Source organism: Dermochelys coriacea, chromosome 10 (genome assembly GCF_009764565.3).
Source record: "Dermochelys coriacea isolate rDerCor1 chromosome 10, rDerCor1.pri.v4, whole genome shotgun sequence".
NCBI classification, from domain to species: Eukaryota; Metazoa; Chordata; order Testudines; family Dermochelyidae; genus Dermochelys; species Dermochelys coriacea.
This window is the reverse complement of record NC_050077.1, coordinates 5875985-5885455: the sequence shown is the minus strand read 5'-3', so window position 1 is coordinate 5885455 and position 9471 is coordinate 5875985.

Sequence of the window (9471 nt, the reverse complement as noted above, 5' to 3'; positions counted from 1 at the left end):
CTGTCAATCCCCTGGCTGTATTCTGGCATGGTAATATTTTCAGAGCTAACTTTCTTCATTTTCCCCACTTTGCTTTAGAGTTCAGTACTGTCAATATGTTAATCAGATTATCTGCATCCACCTTTGTATTATCTGCACTGACAAGTAACTGCAAAAGATGTCTGATTTCAGTGCATACTGGGGGTTTTGCCATGTTACAAAAATCACTCCCCATCGGAAGGCCAGGAGGAAAGTTAGTTTAATATTTAATGTTTCCATAGGAAACAGCCGGGTGTGTTTTGCCATGTGATACATGGGTTGTCATGGTACAGAGCTTCAGCCTTGAACAGAAGCAGAGAGAATAAACAGAGAACACAGTCACTGAGCCCTCAGCAGTGCCAGAAAAAAAGGAGAGAAAGAGAAAATACATCAAAAGGAGTACTTGTGGCACCTTAGAGACTAACAAATTTATTTGAGCATAAGCTTTCGTGAGCTACAGCTCACTTCATCGGATGCATTCAGTGGAAAATACAGTGGGGGGATTTATATACATAGAGAACATGAAACAATGGGTCTGACCATACACACTGCAACCAGAGTGATCACTTAAGGTGAGCTATTACCAGCAGGAGAACGGGGGCGGGGGGATACCTTTTGTAGTGATAATCAAGGTGGGCCATTTCCAGCAGTTGACAAGAACGTCTGAGGAACAGTGGGCGGGGGGGGGAGGGTGTAATAAACATGGGAAAATGGTTTTACTTTGTGTAATGACCCATCCACTCCAAGTCTCTATTCAAGCCTAAGTTAATTGTATCCAGTTTGCAAATTAATTACAATTCAGCAGTCTCTCGTTGGAGTCTGTTCAAACTGGACATTCAAACTGGACAGTCTCTTCGTAAAAGAATAAATGGACACAAATCAGACGTCAAAAATTATAACATTCAAAAACCAGTTGGAGAACACTTCAATCTCTCTGGTCACTTGATTACAGACCTAAAAGTGGCAATACTTCAACAAAAAAACTTCAAAAACAGACTCCAATGAGAGACTGCTGAATTGGAATTAATTTGCAAATTGGACAATTAATTTAGGCTTGAATAGAGACTGGGAGTGGATGGCTCATTACACAAAGTAAAACCATTTTCCCATGTTTATTACACCCCCTCCCCCCCCCACTGTTCCTCAGACATTCTTGTCAACTGCTGGAAATGGTCCACCTTGATTATCACCACAAAAGGTACTCCCCCCCTCCTCCCCAACTCTCCTGCTGGTAACAGCTCACCTTAAATGATCACTCTGGTGACAGTGTGTATGGTCAGACCCATTGTTTCATGTTCTCTATGTATATAAATCCCCCCACTGTATTTTCCACTGAATGCATCCGATGAAGTGAGCTGTAGCTCACGAAAGGTTATGCTCAAATAAATTTGTTAGTCTCTAAGGCGCCACAAGTACTCCTTTTCTTTTTGCGAATACAAACTAACACGGCTGCTGCTCTGAAACCAGAAAATACATCCTTTTACTTAAGAAAATGGTTCTTACTCAGATACATGAAACTTCTATCTATGGCATGTTTTCAAGTAAAGGAAGGATGGGCCTTCTCTTAAAAAAACCCAGAGGTTTCTGAGAACTAACTATGAAGATTTGCAAGTGGAACATTTTCTTGCTCTCTTGAAAATTTAAACCTACTGATGTTCATTTTCCAGCTGAGCCTCACTGAATCTCACCCAACTTTTTAGATAAAATGCATTGCAATAGCCTCCCCAAACTCTTCACATAAAAAAAAGGATAGAGGAGGCGCTCAGTTTTTGGAAGGACACTCAGTGCTGCATGTCCTGAAAAACTCATTACTGTAAAATATATGGAGTTTCTTATTAATTTGCTGCAAGCCTAGTACAGTTTGTGAAGCTGATTTTTTTTTCTTAAAGCCACTCCCTGCATGGGCAAAAGCCAAGATTTATAAATAAACTGGGTAAACAGAAATATTCACCTTCCTTGGATATGATTATTATTCAGAAAAACTAGGTTTTCCATTCAGTAGGCAAAGGAACTGTTTAGTCTGGAGAGAACTGTTCTGATGCCAAACACTGGTTACCATAACAGTTTTCCTTGTGTACAAAGCTTGAAGATAGAAAATTAAAATATTTGTCTAAGTCTTATTCTATTTTTGCCAATTTTTGTTCAGCTAAAGTAGTTTTCAGGGCACAAAACACTCTTTACATTGCCTGAAATCAATTGATTGTCATCTGTATTTTTGTATTCATACAAAAGATCACTTCCAACCCTTGTGCTGGGTGCTATACATTCACATAGTAAGAGACATTTCCTGCCCAGAAGAGCTAAGCTTAAATAAGCAAGACAGACAGAAAGAATTATCTCCAGTTATCAGATGGGGAATTGAGAGATTGAATGGCTTATCTAACGTTGCACAAGCAGTTGGTGGCAAAGCCACAATCTGAACCCAAATCTCCCAAGTTCCAGTCCAGTGTCTTAACCACAAACCCATCTCTCCTTCTTAGAATCATAGAATCATAGAATCATAGAATATCAGGGTTGGAAGGGACCCCAGAAGGTCATCTAGTCCAACCCCCTGCTCAAAGCAGGACCAAGTCCCAGTTAAATCATCCCAGCCAGGGCTTTGTCAAGCCTGACCTTAAAAACCTCTAAGGAAGGAGATTCTACCACCTCCCTAGGTAACGCATTCCAGTGTTTCACCACCCTCTTAGTGAAAAAGTTTTTCCTAATATCCAATCTAAACCTCCCCCATTGCAACTTGAGACCATTACTCCTCGTTCTGTCATCTGCTACCATTGAGAACAGTCTAGAGCCATCCTCTTTGAAACCCCCTTTCAGGTAGTTGAAAGCAGCTATCAAATCCCCCCTCATTCTTCTCTTCTGCAGACTAAACAATCCCAGCTCCCTCAGCCTCTCCTCATAAGTCATGTGCTCTAGACCCCTAATCATTTTCGTTGCCCTTCGTTGTACTCTTTCCAATTTATCCACATCCTTCCTGTAGTGTGGGGCCCAAAACTGGACACAGTACTCCAGATGAGGCCTCACCAGTGTCGAATAGAGGGGAACGATCACGTCCCTCGATCTGCTCGCTATGCCCCTACTTATACAACCCAAAATGCCATTGGCCTTCTTGGCAACAAGGGCACACTGCTGACTCATATCCAGCTTCTCGTCCACTGTCACCCCTAGGTCCTTTTCCGCAGAACTGCTGCCGAGCCATTCGGTCCCTAGTCTGTAGCGGTGCATTGGATTCTTCCATCCTAAGTGCAGGACCCTGCATTTATCCTTATTGAACCTCATTAGATTTCTTTTGGCCCAATCCTCCAATTTGTCTAGGTCCTTCTGTATCCTATCCCTCCCCTCCAGCGTATCTACCACTCCTCCCAGTTTAGTATCATCCGCAAATTTGCTGAGAGTGCAATCCACACCATCCTCCAGATCATTTATGAAGATATTGAACAAAACGGGCCCCAGGACCGACCCCTGGGGCACTCCACTTGACACCGGCTGCCAACTAGACATGGAGCCATTGATCACTACCCGTTGAGCCCGACAATCTAGCCAGCTTTCTACCCACCTTATAGTGCATTCATCCAGCCCATACTTCCTTAACTTGCTGACAAGAATGCTGTGGGAGACCGTGTCAAAAGCTTTGCTAAAGTCAAGAAACAATACATCCACTGCTTTCCCTTCATCCACAGAACCAGTAATCTCATCATAAAAGGCGATTAGATTAGTCAGGCATGACCTTCCCTTGGTGAATCCATGCTGACTGTTCCTGATCACTTTCCTCTCCTCTAAGTGCTTCAGGATTGATTCTTTGAGGACCTGCTCCATGATTTTTCCAGGGACTGAGGTTAGGCTGACCGGCCTGTAGTTCCCAGGATCCTCCTTCTTCCCTTTTTTAAAGATGGGCACTACATTAGCCTTTTTCCAGTCATCCGGGACTTCCCCCGTTCGCCACGAGTTTTCAAAGATAATGGCCAAGGGCTCTGCAATCACAGCCGCCAATTCCTTCAGCACTCTCGGATGCAATTCGTCCGGCCCCATGGACTTGTGCACGTCCAGCTTTTCTAAATAGTCCCTAACCACCTCTATCTCTACAGAGGGCTGGCCATCTCTTCCCCATTTTGTGTTGCCCAGCACAGCAGTCTGGGAGCTGACCTTGTTAGTGAAAACAGAGGCAAAAAAAGCATTGAGTACATTAGCTTTTTCCACATCCTCTGTCACTAGCTTGCCTCCCTCATTCAGTAAGGGGCCCACACTTTCCTTGGCTTTCTTCTTGTTGCCAACATACCTGAAGAAACCCTTCTTGTTACTCTTGACATCTCTTGCTAGCTGCAGCTCCAGGTGCGATTTGGCCCTCCTGATATCTTTCCTACATGCCCGAGCAATATTTTTATACTCTTCCCTGGTCATATGTCCAAGCTTCCACTTCTTGTAAGCTTCTTTTTTATGTTTAAGATCCGCTAGGATTTCACCATTTTCTCAATAAAGACACAAGTGTCTAGTCAATGTATACAACCAGTCACTATAGATTGCATAGGTCCGTGCTGCTGACAGAACTCATTGATTTAGTTGGGGATTGGTCCTGCTTTGAGCAGGGGGTTGGACTAGATGACCTCCTGAGGTCCCTTCCAACCCTGATATTCTATGATTCTATGATTACTTATGCCTTAGTTACAAATATTAACCAGGGCCTCTGGTAACAGAGGAAGGGAGAAAAGCAGAAGACTCAGTTAAGTCATTACTGCATCTATTCACTTCACCTGGGAAGCACAGAGGCCATGATCCTGCAAAGACACATTGAGCATTATGACAGGTTTCAGAGTAGCAGCCGTGTTAGTCTGTATTCGCAAAAAGAAAAGGAGTACTTGTGGCACCTTAGAGACTAACAAATTTATTAGAGCATAAGCTTTCGTGAGCTACAGCTCACTTCATCGGATGCATGTATGCCAATAGTCCAGCTGAAGATGAATCATCATCAAGGGTAATAAATGTAGTCTCCTTGCAGGCTGAGCAGCACCTGAATCAATTTCTAGCTAGGTTTCTTCAGAGACCCTGGTAGATGCTCAGTCTATCTCCATCATTATGCAATCTTATCGCACCACTAAAGCTTTTGGTGGCCATGTGATTGCTGACTGTGTAGCGTAATTTCTTGGCAAACATGCTTCATGATTCATTGGTCTTTCATCCTAACAATTTGGCCATACCAAGAAAGCTGCCAAAACTAAACCAGTGCTGATGGAGGCAGGGGCTTGGTTCAGCTACTAATGTTCTCACTGGTGATCTTGTCTAGCCACTTAATATGCAGCGGCTGATAAAGACGAGAACTGAAAATGTCAATCTGCTGCTCTTCAGCCTTCCTGTGAAATGTGGGTACTGAGGCAGAAGATGAATGGTGACATAGAGATCCTAAAATAGATCAATCAATGTGACGCCCTATGAGATTTAATGTTTTCTAGAGCTAATTGAAAAATGAAAAAAACAAATAAAGATTTCACTAATATCCCCCCCCTTTAAAAAAAATCTACAAATTTGAAATTTCAATGCAAATTTTCAAAGAAAAATTCCAAATTTAGAAAATTTCAACCAGCTATAATTTAAATATTACACACACACACACACACACACACACACACACACAAGTGAGCTGTAGCTCACAAAAGCTTATGCTCAAATAAATTTGTTAGTCTCTAAGGTGCCACAAGTCCTCCTTTTCTTTTTGCAGATACAGACTAACACAGCTGCTACTCTGAAACCACACAGAACCTTGGAATTTTCTAAAAATAAGACCAGTATTTTATTATAAAGAAAACCCTGATCCACTTCTAGTTGTGTGTGTTCTTTCTCCCACCTCCAAAGATTTGTAAAAGCACCTATCCCACTTTTCCAGTGCAATTGCTGGCTCAGGGCCTTTAATCCAGCACTTGCTATGCACATTTGCACCAAAGACAAGAGTCAGCTTCATAACATAACATGTTGATCAAACTGATTGTGTGTAGAGAGGTGATGAATCACAAATGGAAATGGATGGAGACAGATCACACAAACAGATTTGATGTTTAAGAATCTGTAATGGAGGCTGTAAATTTTGTTAAAAAACTGAGTGGAAATATCTCCTGCTGGATAGTGTTTGTTAGTATATATTTTAACGGTGGACTGGACAAGTTGTAAATATGTCCTTGCTCATTTCATACCACTTTACTCATCTATGAAAGTGTAAACCATTTCCAAAAAGAACGGCTCCCTGATGCAAGCTTAGAGTTTAGAACACTGTGTGGGAGACCTTACAAGAACGAGTGCTGGCCTCAAGTTCTGTGACGTGCAAATGAATGGGAAAACCCCAGTCCAGTAGAGCCTGTTAATAATAAATTCATTTTAATCTAGAGCAGTGTTTCTTACCCAGTGGGTTCCAACCCCTGGGGTAGTCATGAAGGGCAATCAGGGGAGAGGGGTTATGAAGGAATGAACATTTTCTTACCATTTTAAAGCAAAGAGAATTAAATTTCCAGAAAAACTTCAGGGTGGCCAGAATTGTCAGTTTGTGATGTTAAAATGTAGTGCAGCAGTTGTATTATATAGGCTTAGCATTGCACACTTAATCCATTTTTTACTCTTCTGTAGTAAATGTAAGGGAGTTGTGAACAGTTTTGATGTCAAGTTAAGGGTTGCCAACCTGAAACACTGATTTACAGCAGATGGTAACAAAACAACCTGACTGAAGTTGCACAATAACAGGACAGCAGCCTACAGGGTATTAGCCTCAAGCAAAAGTAATCCAGTGGCGATGTGGAAACCTTATTGCACTCTTAAGGCATACGTTGGTCCCTGGGTACCCAAAGAGATGTTGCCCCTGCCTCCAGAGAGCTATGGAAAATACCATCCTGTACTATTGCTGCTGCTTCCATATCTTCTGGCCGAGGGCTCTCCCCACTCCAGCGCACACCTGCATGTCATGTCATGTTCCACTGTTAGTCTTCTTTGTTACTGGGAACACACAGAGTGCTGAAATGTACAGTAGCCCTGACCTCTGAAGTTCTTGGGGAGTCACATACACACATGATTCAATACTCGGCTTCCCAGCTGACAGGAGCTGAATGCCCAGGGCAGGCAGAAGCACAGAATGTGCAGCTGCAAGGCTAAACACAGCTAGAACACTCAGCAAGTGATGGGTAAGCACTTCTTTCTTTTGGACTGGTCTCCCACACCTACCGATTTCCTCCAGCCAGGCACTCCTGTTCCCTTCTCACCATACCCAAAAAAGACGTGTTATTCCCAGAGAACCAAAACATTACTAATTTAATCCGAGGCTGGGCAAATCAGTAAACAAACCATTTTGGGTTGCATTGTATAATACAATGCAGGTAATTATGCTGTAATTACGTAACAATCACACTGTGGTTAGGCAACACATGGCCTGTATTTATCAATAATCCATGTAACCACAAAGTTCACTGAACAGCTGACAATAACTACAGTGTAAATACAATGTAGTTAATATCCCTCGTTCCTAATATTATCTATCTGTGTTTTGGTAGTGCATATGGACCAGGAACGAAGCCCCCATTGTACAAAGCAGAAGACAGTTCCTGCTCCAAAGTGCTCACTATCTAAACAGGCAACATCCACAAAGAGTAGGGGAAAAGAATAGAAGATTCACGCAGAGTGAACAACGTGATGGTCTGCAAATGTTGTGTTAGCTCCTTGACTTTCAGTGGTGCAGGAGCGGTTTGTTTCCTTCTTAATTCTTTGGGTGGGGATTTGTTAAAATGGGATTAGCAAGATGGAGAGAAAAGGAAAGGAGGGACTCCAAGGGCTGGGCTGGGGGTCTATAGGTAGGAGGGGAGGAAGCAGGGGAGCCTGGAGGGCAGATGAAGCTGAGGTGAAGAGAGAGGGTGGGAGAGTGTTGGAGCAAACAGTCAATCAACACAGGACAAGTATATTTCTTATAGGTGGCACAGGTAGCAATGCATATGCTTAAAATTGCCTGACACTTTGCATTAGAAGACTCTGTTTTCAGTTGTGTGTATCTTTTGACAAACTTCAGCTTCTTGGGCTGCAATGTTCCAGGCTGGCTTTCTGCTAAAAGCTGACTTTATTATGACAATTCAGCAAAAACGGTTCAGCAGTTGAATGGCTGGGCAACCTTAATTGTGCCATTTCCTAACTTGCTTGACTTTGCAACTTTAGTGTGCTTCTGATGAAGGGCTTATTTTTAATGTAATTGAGAATAACATCAGAAGAATAAGTAATTCAGTCACGTAGTGAACTTTTGGGTTATTTGAAAAGGTGGTGATTACCTGCTGAAAAGCAAAACCAGTATGATTATGTTGTCCTTTCAGTGTAATTACAATCATGGCATTATAAACCTGACCCATACTTTGTTAGGCAACAGGTACAAATGAAAGACAGTCCAGGAACTAATGGTTATAAAGATTGTGTCACTTTACTCATGCCATTTATTCCATCTTGACTTCTTCTCCTTGACATGAGCTAACAATAGTTTAGGAGCAATAGATGACATGTGTGACATCCTGTAGCTGTTCATTACCACACTAACGCTTTGGAGGTGGAAGGATTATCCCAGGGAAATTATAATGCATTCTTGGATGTTAGGAAGAGTCCATTAATGTACACCTTTTTTCTGAGATTTGCACCACATCTGCACTAAAATGCAACAGATTGCTGCCATCTTCCTTTTTGTTTGTTTGTTTTGTTATAAATATGGAGTTGCATCCTTCAGAGAATATGGCATAGGTCATGTATGCCTGCACCCTGGGTACATCTTGATCCAAGCAGCCTGGGTTCTTTGCATGCTGGGATTTGTTCTTCTTGGACAGCACCTCCTGGTTAAAGTCAAGGGAAGCTGCAGATTACATTGTCGAGCCTGGCGGGTCCTTAAGAACATAAGACCAGCAGTACTGGGTCATACCAAAGGTCCATCTAGCCAAGTATCCTGTTTTCCGACAGTGGCCAGTGCTGGATGCCCCAGAGGAAATGAACAGAACAGGGAATCATCAAGTGATCCACCCCCTGTCGCCCATTCCCAGCTTCTGGCAAACAGAGGTTAGGGACACCATTTATACTTATTTACTTTCTCCTTTTCTCACCACTGCATCCGGTGTGTAAAAGACAGGGCTGCTTCTCCTTTTTCCCCCCTGAGAAGATGCTGAGTCTACCAAAAGATAATCTGTTTCATGTGTTTCTAGCATTTTCATCTTCCCTCCGGCCACGAGGGCCGATTGTCGGTTTGATTTGTTTGTTTGTTTTTTATTCTTCATCTCTATTATTGTGAGAGGAGCTGTGCAGCCTGACAGGCTTCCTCCAAATGCTGAGAAGGCAACAGCAAAACAAGAAAGCAGGAGCCCAATCCAGCACAATTGGATGAAAACAAGTAGCAAAGGAAAATCACTTGCAAACTGTCTGCGCTGTAGCTGCTGAGTTTCATAAGAAGTTCAACTGACGCTCACTGTT